General features: G+C 46.4%; 1 pseudogene; it reads right to left on the reverse strand.

Moving 5' to 3' along the window:
- Nucleotides 1-5,932: 5,932 nt before the first annotated feature.
- Nucleotides 5,933-6,050, reverse strand: LOC124796520 (annotated as a pseudogene).
- Nucleotides 6,051-9,761: the final 3,711 nt, after the last annotated feature.

Raw genomic sequence — 9,761 nt, forward strand, 5'->3', positions numbered from 1 at the left:
GAAAACAGCGTTCGCCGAAGAGAAGAAAGAAGCGTCGACTGGCTTCTGCTGACGATAGCCATAGTCCCGAGGGGACAGTGGACGACAACGACAGTATCGACCTGAGACCAGTGGATTCAACAGATACCGAGATGACGATGCAGGAATTACACAGCGACGATAACTTGAATTCTCCTTCTGGTGACCGGAAGGCGGAAGTAGAGATGACAACTGTCCAACATTAGAGCGGTGATAACGTTGCTTCCCATCCTTCGAGCAGTTCCGGAAATATGCTGGGGGACTGGGCGCACGAAATGGACCAAGAGGAACTGGATGAAAATACGAACGCGACGATTGAGGATAGTCCTGGCCAAAGGCGGGGAGGGGTCGGGAAATGTTGAACAACTGATGAGAACAAGCCAGGCGTACCGCATTGCCACGATAAACATTAATGGCATTCGGACACCGCTTAAAATTCAAATGCTGAAAGATATGTTACGCGCTGCGGACGTGGATATTGTACTCCTACAAGAAGTGCGTTTCACATCGCCGCCAGAGTTCTACGGCTACGAGGCACATTATTCAGTGCACGATGAAAGTGGATGCGGTGTGGCGATTCTCACCAGGGAAGGAATAGGACTGGAGGACGTCATGTCTCTCCCTTCGGCACGTGGCATAGCGATCACTGTCGACGGCGTTCGTTTCATCAATTTATACGCGCCATCTGGCTCCACAAAACGAAGAGAAAGGGTGACCTTTTACACCGAAGAGATAGCACCGTTGTTCGCTGGACGCTATGATAACTATATAGTGAGCGGCGACTTTTAATTGTGTCGTCGACAAAAAGGACCAAGTACCTCATTAAGTGCCATGTATGGAACTGCGTGCGTTGATTACCGAAAAGGCGCTTCTGGATACCTGGGAACTGCAGCATGGCGACAGACCGGGTTATACGTTTGTAACGTGACACTCGGCGAGTAGACTTGATAGAGTGTATGTAACACGAGCTCTACGGACGGCGATACTGGATGCCGAAAACTGGCCAGCGGCTTTTACGGATCGTATGGCGTACGTCTGTACGATTTCACTAACGCGTCAGAAGATATGGCGGACTAAGGGTAACTGGAAAATGAATTGTGCACTTGTACGTGACACTGAATGTCGCCGGTCGATAGAGGCAGCCTGGAAGACCTGCATTCGCCGCCAACGAGCATACACCTCGGTTCTCCAGTGGTGGATTAAATGCGCGAAACCAACGTTACGGAGAATGTTGATACGATACAGGCAGGACAAATCGCAGTGGACCGCACGACGGCTGATTTTTATTTTACAGCCCTGAGGGAGCTGATGGCCCAACAACCATCGCCGGAAAGGCACACGGCCATGCGCAGGATAAAAGCCAAGTTATTACAGCTGACGAGACTAAGAATGGAAGGTATAATGGTCCGGGCGAGATTGGCGGACACAGTTGCTGCCGAAACCCCCTCCATGCACCACGTAGTACGTGAACGCCAACGACGACGCAGGACATTGATCAGGGAACTAATCTCTGAAACTGGCCAGCAAGTTGTGAACCAGCGTGATATTGCGCATGTGTTTACTGACTATTTCCGCCAGTTATATGGACCTGTACAAGTGAACCACGAGACACTAAATTATGTCATCTCGGAAATGCCAGATAGAAGACCACCACTGGATGCAGAGACTTTCATCACAGCGATAACAGAGGACGAGCTGACAGATGCAATTCCAAGGGGGGCTCCGCACAAGTCCCGAGGACAGGACGGCTTCCAAATTGAATTTTACCGCGCCTTTGCATACCTCATGGGACGGACGTGGATTCAGATTTACAACGAACTCCTGTTAACCCAGACTGAGATACCTGCAGAATTCACGGAGGGTATCATCATCCCAATACCCAAACCACGCGGTGGCAGAAGGCCAGGAGATTATAGACTACTCACTCTCTTGAACTGCGACTATAAGATTTTCGCGCGCATCCTTGGGGCTCGCCTGCGGTCTTCACTTTCTGATAGACTCCTCATAGATCAAACTTGCCTCGGCGGTAAAGCAACGTACATACGGCGCTCGGTGACTACCGAGATATCATCGCATTAGCAGCGGCATGCCGAGTGCGTGGGGCACTCGTCGCTATTGACTTCGATCATGCGTTCGACAGAGTGGATCATACCTTTTTGCATGCGGTGATGGGCAGATTGGGAATCCCACAGGCCTTCATTCTAGTGATCATGCGACTGTTACACGGCGTACGATCAAAGGTCTCGGTGAATGGGCGGGGCACTGACTACATTGTTATTTCAAGGTCAGTTCGTCAAGGTTGCCCCCCTTTCGATATTTTTGTATGCAATGGCTTTGGAACCCTGTCTATATGGTCTCCGAAGACGGTTGGAAGGAGTGCCGTTGCCACAACTGACCTTTCATTGCCGCGCTTATGCTGACGATGTGATGCTGGTGGCACGGACAGGCGAAGAAGTACGTACGGCGTTGGCATGGATACAGCGATACGGGATGGACGCAGGAAGCCTGCTTAATCTACAAAAATCACGCTGCATGAATGTCGGTCGAGGATTACAACCGGGGGAGGAAGGCCCGCTCATCTTAGTTAAGGCCATAAAATGCCTAGGTATTACGTTCCACACGGATGTGCAGCGGACAGCAGCGGATAACTACCGACGCATATTGAAGCTGATGCGGACAATGGTGCTGTTACAGAAATTAAGAACGTTGGATATGATTCAGAGGGTGACCTATGTTAACGTATACCTAGCTCCGAGACTCACTCACGCAGCGTATGTCCTGCCTTTAATGCGCGCAATGGCATCACGGATACAAGCAACTTTCGGAACCTACGCGAGTGTGGAACACCTGTTTAAGATCCAATACACAACGCTTACGCTACCAACTGGAGAGGGTGGACTTGGTCTAGTGAACGTATATGAAAAGGGATTTTCCGACAGAGGAGCGGTCAATTTCGCAATACCTCGGGTGCGTTGGCCGATGTACTAGCGCCCACTTCAATGCTGCCCCCAGTCAATGTGGGCCATATTTCACCGAAGCTGGCACATTTCAAGTCTTTTTTTTTTATTTTGGAGCTTAGCTATATCAGAGATTCCTTCCCAACAACACGACTACCGACGACGCGAGACGTATACCAACTCTTACTGCGCCGCTGCCCCAGGAATTCCCTGGAAAAGAAGTACGCAGACAAGAACTGGCGACAGATATGGCGCGTTATACGGAACGTTTACCTCCCAACGTCGGTACGCTCAACATGGTATGTGGTGGTAAATAGGAAGTTCGTAACGAATCAACGGCGGCACGCGATTCATTTGGCAGATACTCCACTATGTTTAGGCTGCGCAACAGTGGACACTGATGAACATTGTTTAGCATGTAGTGGGACGGCTCCAGTGTGGCACTTGGCACAACAGATATTGGCGTTCCTGTTACTCTCCGCCCCTAACACAATTTCATCAGACACACTTTTTTTCCCCCAAGAATCTTATTTTCCGGTCCAAAAAAACCAATGCAGTGACATGGGTACGGGGAATGGTGGTGGGCTACGTGTATAACGAACCGGAAAAGGACAAAATTGATTTTTGGCATTTTCTCCTGGATGGACACACGAAGCTGCAACAGCATAAGAAATATAAGCAAGACTTCGCTAATTACTTGCGACTTACATTTACCGACCCGCCGGCCAGATGGGGTGTGACAGGTGAGAGATGAGATAGACGAAGAAGCCGAGGTAGACATTGATCACACTTACGGACCCTTAGTTAATTTCGAGAAGACGACCCAGTCTTACACCAACGTCTGGAGAACGAGTCGATAGATGGCTCTCTTGCTCTATCGAACGTCGGGTCGTGAGCAGGTGTCGCCCCCGACACGAATTTCATTTCATTGCTACAGGAGCATGTTTCTTTTGTATTTGTACTATCCGCAACGTCTTAATGTCTTTCATGTGGGCATTTTCAGTTTTATTCATTTCCTTAATTAATTAATTTTCTAATTAACCACTATTTGTCAACATATGGACATTGTAGACACTATTTATGCGGTAGTACAACAAAATGTATGTCAGCAAAGGTGGTAAGCCTGACATTGGAAATAAATTTTTAAAAAGTGGTAATCGTAAAAAAAGGTAAAAAAATGTAAATTAAAAAAAAGTTGGTAGAGCACTTTCCTGCGAAAGGCAAAGGTCCCGAGTTCGAATCTCGGTCCGGCACACAGTTTTAATCTGCCAGAAAGTTTCATATCAGCGCACACTCCGCTGCAGAGTGAATATCTCATTCTGGAAACATCCCCCAGGCTGTGGCTAAGCCATGTTTCCGCAATATCCTTTCTTTCAGAAGTGCCAGTTCTGCAGGGTTCGCAGGAGAGCTTCTGTAAAGTTTGGAAGGTAGGAGACGAGATACTGGCAGAAGTAAAGCTGTGAGGACGGGACATTAGTCGTGCTTGGTTAGCTCAGTTGGTAGAGCACTTGCCCGCGAAAGGCAAAGGTCCCGAGTTCGAGTCTCGGTCCGGCACACAGTTTTATTCTGCCAGGAAGTTTCATACCAGCGCACACTCCGTTGCAGAGTGAATATCTCAATCAAGTTTCTTGCAAAGCTAGGCAAGAATGGCCGTGAGATTTTTGACTGTTTGAAACAGGTTTACGGAGACAATTCTCTGAAGGAACCAACCGTGATTAAGTGGTTAGAAAGGTTCCCGGATGGCCGAGAAGAAGTGAACGATGACCCTCGTCCAGGACGCACGTCGACATCGAGTTCCGATGCAAATGTCGAACGAATTCGGGCCTGTGTTCTTAAACGCCGTAGATTGACAGTCAGAATGATTGCTGACGAGCTGTCAATCCCCAAAACAATCGTTCACGAAATCCTGACACAAAAACTTGAAATGAAGCTCTTGACGCCAGAACAGAAAGCAAAGAGGGTTGAGTGCTGTGAGGATTGGTTGGAAGCAGAGGAACGAGGGGACCTTCTCAACCGCACTGTAGACGAGTCCTGGTTTTACGAATTCTATGTGGAGCTCAAATCTCAAAGCAAGGAATGGAAACTAGCAGGAGAATCGAGAAAAAAAATGTCGCGAAAATCTAGGGGCATTGTTCACAAGGAATTAGTCCCTCCCAGCCAGAGAGTGAACGGAAATTTTTACGTTGAAGTTCTGACACGTCTCAGAGCTCGTGTGGCCCGAGTTCGACCGGAGTTGGCAAAAGGGGGCAGGTGGATCCTTCATCACGACAATGCGCCCGCTCACACGTCGCTCGTTGTGCGCGAGTTCTTGGCCCGAAGCTCAATCACCGTGACAGACCACCCGCCTTATTCACACGATTTAGCCCCGTGTGACTTCTTCATGTTCCCGAAATGCAAAATAGTGCTTCGGGGACGGCACTTGGGAGATGTGGAAACCATCAAGGCGGAAACGACACGGCAACTGAACAACATCACAACTGAAAACTTTCACCAATGTTATCAACAGTGGAAACGGCATTGGCAGAAGTGTATCGCGTCTCAGGGCGAGTACTTTGAAGGAGACCATATTGTAATACCTGAATTATTGTAAAATAAAGTTATTATTCAACTTTTATACGTATTTTCCGGACAAACCTCGTATAACGTTGTTTCAAAATTTAAGAATGTTCTGCTTAAAGTAAAGTGAAGATGAAACGAGGAAAAACTGGGCTACATCCACATAAAATTTCGGATGCATGTGACCCTTAATCCTGTTAACACTCCGTCTTCACGCCACTAGTGGCCTACCGGGACCATCCGACCGCCGTGTCATCCTCAGTGGAGGATGCGGATAGGAGGGGCGTGGGGTAAGCACCCCGCTCTCCCGGTCGTTATGATGGTATTCTTGACCGAAGCCGCTACTATTCCGTCGAATAGCTCCTCAATTGGAATCACGAGGCTGAGTGCACCCCGAAAAATGGCAACAGCGCATGGCGGCCCGGATGGTCATCCATCCAAGTGCCGATCATGCCCGACAGCGCTTACCTTCGGTGATCTCACGGAAACCGGTGTATCCACTGCGGCAAGGCCGTTGCCGACCCTTAATCATGGCAATATTTTTCTATTTCTGGACCCACAGTTATGTAAAATTTTCGGTAAGTTATTTCCACTATTTGACTGTGTACAGAATAATTGCCAAGTTAGTAGAAAGCGCTAATGCGCTGCTTCGTGGACTCGGGTAAGCGCGCCGGCCCCGAATCGAATCCGCCTGGTGGATTACCGACGAGGACTGGTGTGTCAGACAGCCTGGATGTGGTTTTTAGGCTGTTTCCCACATCCCACTAGGTGAATACCGGGCTGGTCCTCACTTTCCGCTTGAGTTACCCGATTCGCAGATATTTCAAAATGTTTGCACTATTTCATGGCTTACACTAGACGCAGACAGCTGGGGTGGACTAATTCCGTCCCAGAAGGTACAGGGTGGCGACGGGAAGGGCTACCGACACTCCTCTGGCACTAACATCGCCAAACCTATAGTACCACGGCCGACCCTGCGTTGAAGTGGGACAAAGGCCCAAAGGAAATGATAATTGTGTACATGGTGATTCAGCTGCTCAAGTCTGAGGATGATATGCAACTCGCAGCACCTTCAAATATCATGTGCATGATTATCATATTCTCTTGCTCACTACAAGCAAAATACTAGTCATACAGAGAAAATGAACAGGGCCTTTTTGTAGAAAATTTTCTGCAGTTAAAATTTGTACTAGGATAAATTTTCGCTAGAGGCTACAGTTTTCGAATTGTTCAAGAGAAACGTACAAAGTGACCTTCAAACGCGTCTTTCTTGAATAACTCGAAAACCGCGGCCTCCTGCGAAAACATATCCCAGTACAAAATTTAACTACATTAAATGTCCTCTTTATATTTGCTATGGGACTAATAGTCGTCGACCGGGGTGGCCGTGCGGTTCTAGGTGCTACAGTCTGGAACCGCGCGATCGCTACAGTCGCAGGTTCGAATCCTGCCTCGGACATGGATGTGTGTGATGTCCTTAGGTTAGTTAGGTTTAAGTAGTTGTAAATTCTAGGGGACTGATGACCTCAGAAGTTAGAATGAGAGAGAGTGTCACAGAAATGATACGGGTTTTGGGCTAGAAATCATTAGAAGAAAGGCGTTTTTCGTTGCGACGGAATCTTCTCACGAAATTTCAATCAGTAACTTTCTCCTCCGAATGCGAAAATATTTTGTTGACGTCGTCCTACATAGGGCGGAACGATAACCACGATAAAATAAGGGAAATCAGAGCTCGTACGGAAAGATATAGGTGTTCATTTTTTTCTGCGCGCTATACGAGATTGGAATAACAGAGAATTGTGAAGGTGGTTCGATGAACCCTCTGCCAGGCACTTAAATGTGATTTGCATAGTATCCATGTAGATGTAGATGTAGATGTAAGTCCCATAGTGCTCAGGGCCAGCCATTTGACTAATAGTCTTTTTGTAAATAGCGAGAGAATACGAAAATCTCGCGTATGGTTTTTGAAGGCGTTGTAAGTTGCATAGAACCTGTAGGTAGAGCCAGATGTATCACCCTCCACAACATGTTCAACGATCTGAATTTCAGCGTTATGCCATATTCCGCTGATTCACTGGAATAAATAAACAAGGAAGACTAATAACCACAAAAAGCAGGGCAATGATACAAAACCTAAAAATTTATGTTTACATTAAATAATTTATTACTTTACTTCCATATCAACAGCCGTTTCTCTTGCATAAAACACAAGACATCATCGAAACATACGTATCAGGCTATATAAAACTGTTTCCTCGTAGGTAAGTGCGAGAAGATATCTGCGAGAGATAAGAAGGCTCGACACTTGCATATCTGGCAAATGTAGTGAAGTTGTGATGTAAATTACACATTCAAAACGCAGTTTTAAGCTGTATATAAACATCAACTAACATGAGCATTAGTGAAACAATAGATTAATTATGGAGTTCCGGAGAGCTGTGGTCAGCCTCCTAACAGCAAAGGGTTGTCTTCCTTCGTGCACAGTGGCCCCATTTCCTCACAGAGCGTGGGAGTTGCCTTCAGTGTGTAGCGAGTTTTTTATGACAAAGTTTACACTGGTTGTTCACAACAAATATTATGATTTAAAAATACCTCGCTAGGTTAATCTTTGTGCGGCCGTGAGTTTTAAACATTTCAAGTGCGCGAATCTGGCGAATAGGACTTTGTACGTAATGCAGCAGGCGGCACCTCTAAAGGATGGGCTGTTAAGAAGACGTATATGACATTAGCGTTAGAAAAAATGAAAAGTACAATGCGATATGCCTATTTTATGGTAAATATTATGATCATAAATAACGTACACATTTACATATGTCCATAGGAATAGAGGCTAGGAGGAGACAGATAAGGAAGTAACAGAAGGAAAAAGACTAAAGAAAAAAAAAACAGTATTTAACGAAGATGTTTCCTTTGCACAGTTTTCAACTCAGAGGCTCTGTATTTCAAATTCATATTTTACCTGAGTTTCCTCATTTCATAAGCCGGCCCTGTGACCGAGCGGTTCTAGGTGCTATAATCTGGAACCGCGCTACCGCTACGGTCGCAGGTCCGAATCCTGCGTCGGGCATGGATGTTTGAGATGTCCTTAGGTTAGTTAGGTATAAGTAGTTCTAAGTTCTAGGGGACTGATGACCTCAGAAGTTAAGTCCCATAGTGCTCAGAGCTATTTGAACCATTTTGAAATCTGAACCATTTGAGCCTCATCCCATAAAAGAGAATCTCATGTTCAATCAAATCATTACAGCTCTTCATGTAAAATAACTTCATGTGTATAGGAACCGACGACCTCATGACCTCAGCAGTTTGGTCCGTTAGGAATACGCATACATTTCAAATGTATGTGTTCAGTGAAGGTGACTGTAATCACTGAATGTATAGTAAGACTTTATGTTGGTTCTGTATAAAGATTACAGAAGACAGAAGGTTAAACTCCACGCCGGAATTTAGCTAACAGCTCTCCAGTAGCATCAAAATGGGCCGCCAAGCTTAGTATCACAATCTGGCCGACGGGTGGCCATCAACAGGGTCACACGCCGTCGGCTCCGTGAGACATCTAGAATTTAATCCAGGACACTGGCACAAAGGCTAGTAGTCACGAACTTGGCGGTACCACGTCACGTACACTTACCGACCAAATACTGGTAAATAATGTACTTCTTCTATCACCAGACTTCGAACGGTCTACCTCTGACTCATGCGCCACCGCACATTGGTAGATTAGCGGACCTCGGATATGGAGGAGGGTATTAATTACAAAAATGCAACATAGTAACAAAGAGCATTTTTTTCACAAAGAGAAGACATCTGGACGCAAGACAGTGCATTAACTGCGAGCGGCTGCCACGTGGTGCGACGTCATTCCACAGATGGTGTTTGCTGCTTGTCGCAGGTTACTTAGTGTGTGCCAGAACACCATGAATACAAGTGCAGCTTCTGCCTTCATACTCATGTACAACATCGAGAAGAACGGAAAAGCGAAACTAAAACTGCATTGGTGGATGACAGAATTGCATGGCTAAAGAATATAGTAAGGAAAAGACTTAAGCAAGATTTTAATTTCGAAGAGGTGGAAGGAACGAAAAAAAAAACTCGATTCTCGTTATATGCTCCCTCTGCTACCGTGGAAATTATTCCATCATATCTTAATAGCTGTCCTATCATCCTGTCCCTTCTCCTTATCGGTGTTTTCCACATATTCCTTTCCTCTCTGATTCTGTCCAGAACCCTCTC

This window comes from Schistocerca piceifrons, chromosome 4 (genome assembly GCF_021461385.2).
Source record: "Schistocerca piceifrons isolate TAMUIC-IGC-003096 chromosome 4, iqSchPice1.1, whole genome shotgun sequence".
Lineage (NCBI taxonomy): Eukaryota > Metazoa > Arthropoda > Insecta > Orthoptera > Acrididae > Schistocerca > Schistocerca piceifrons.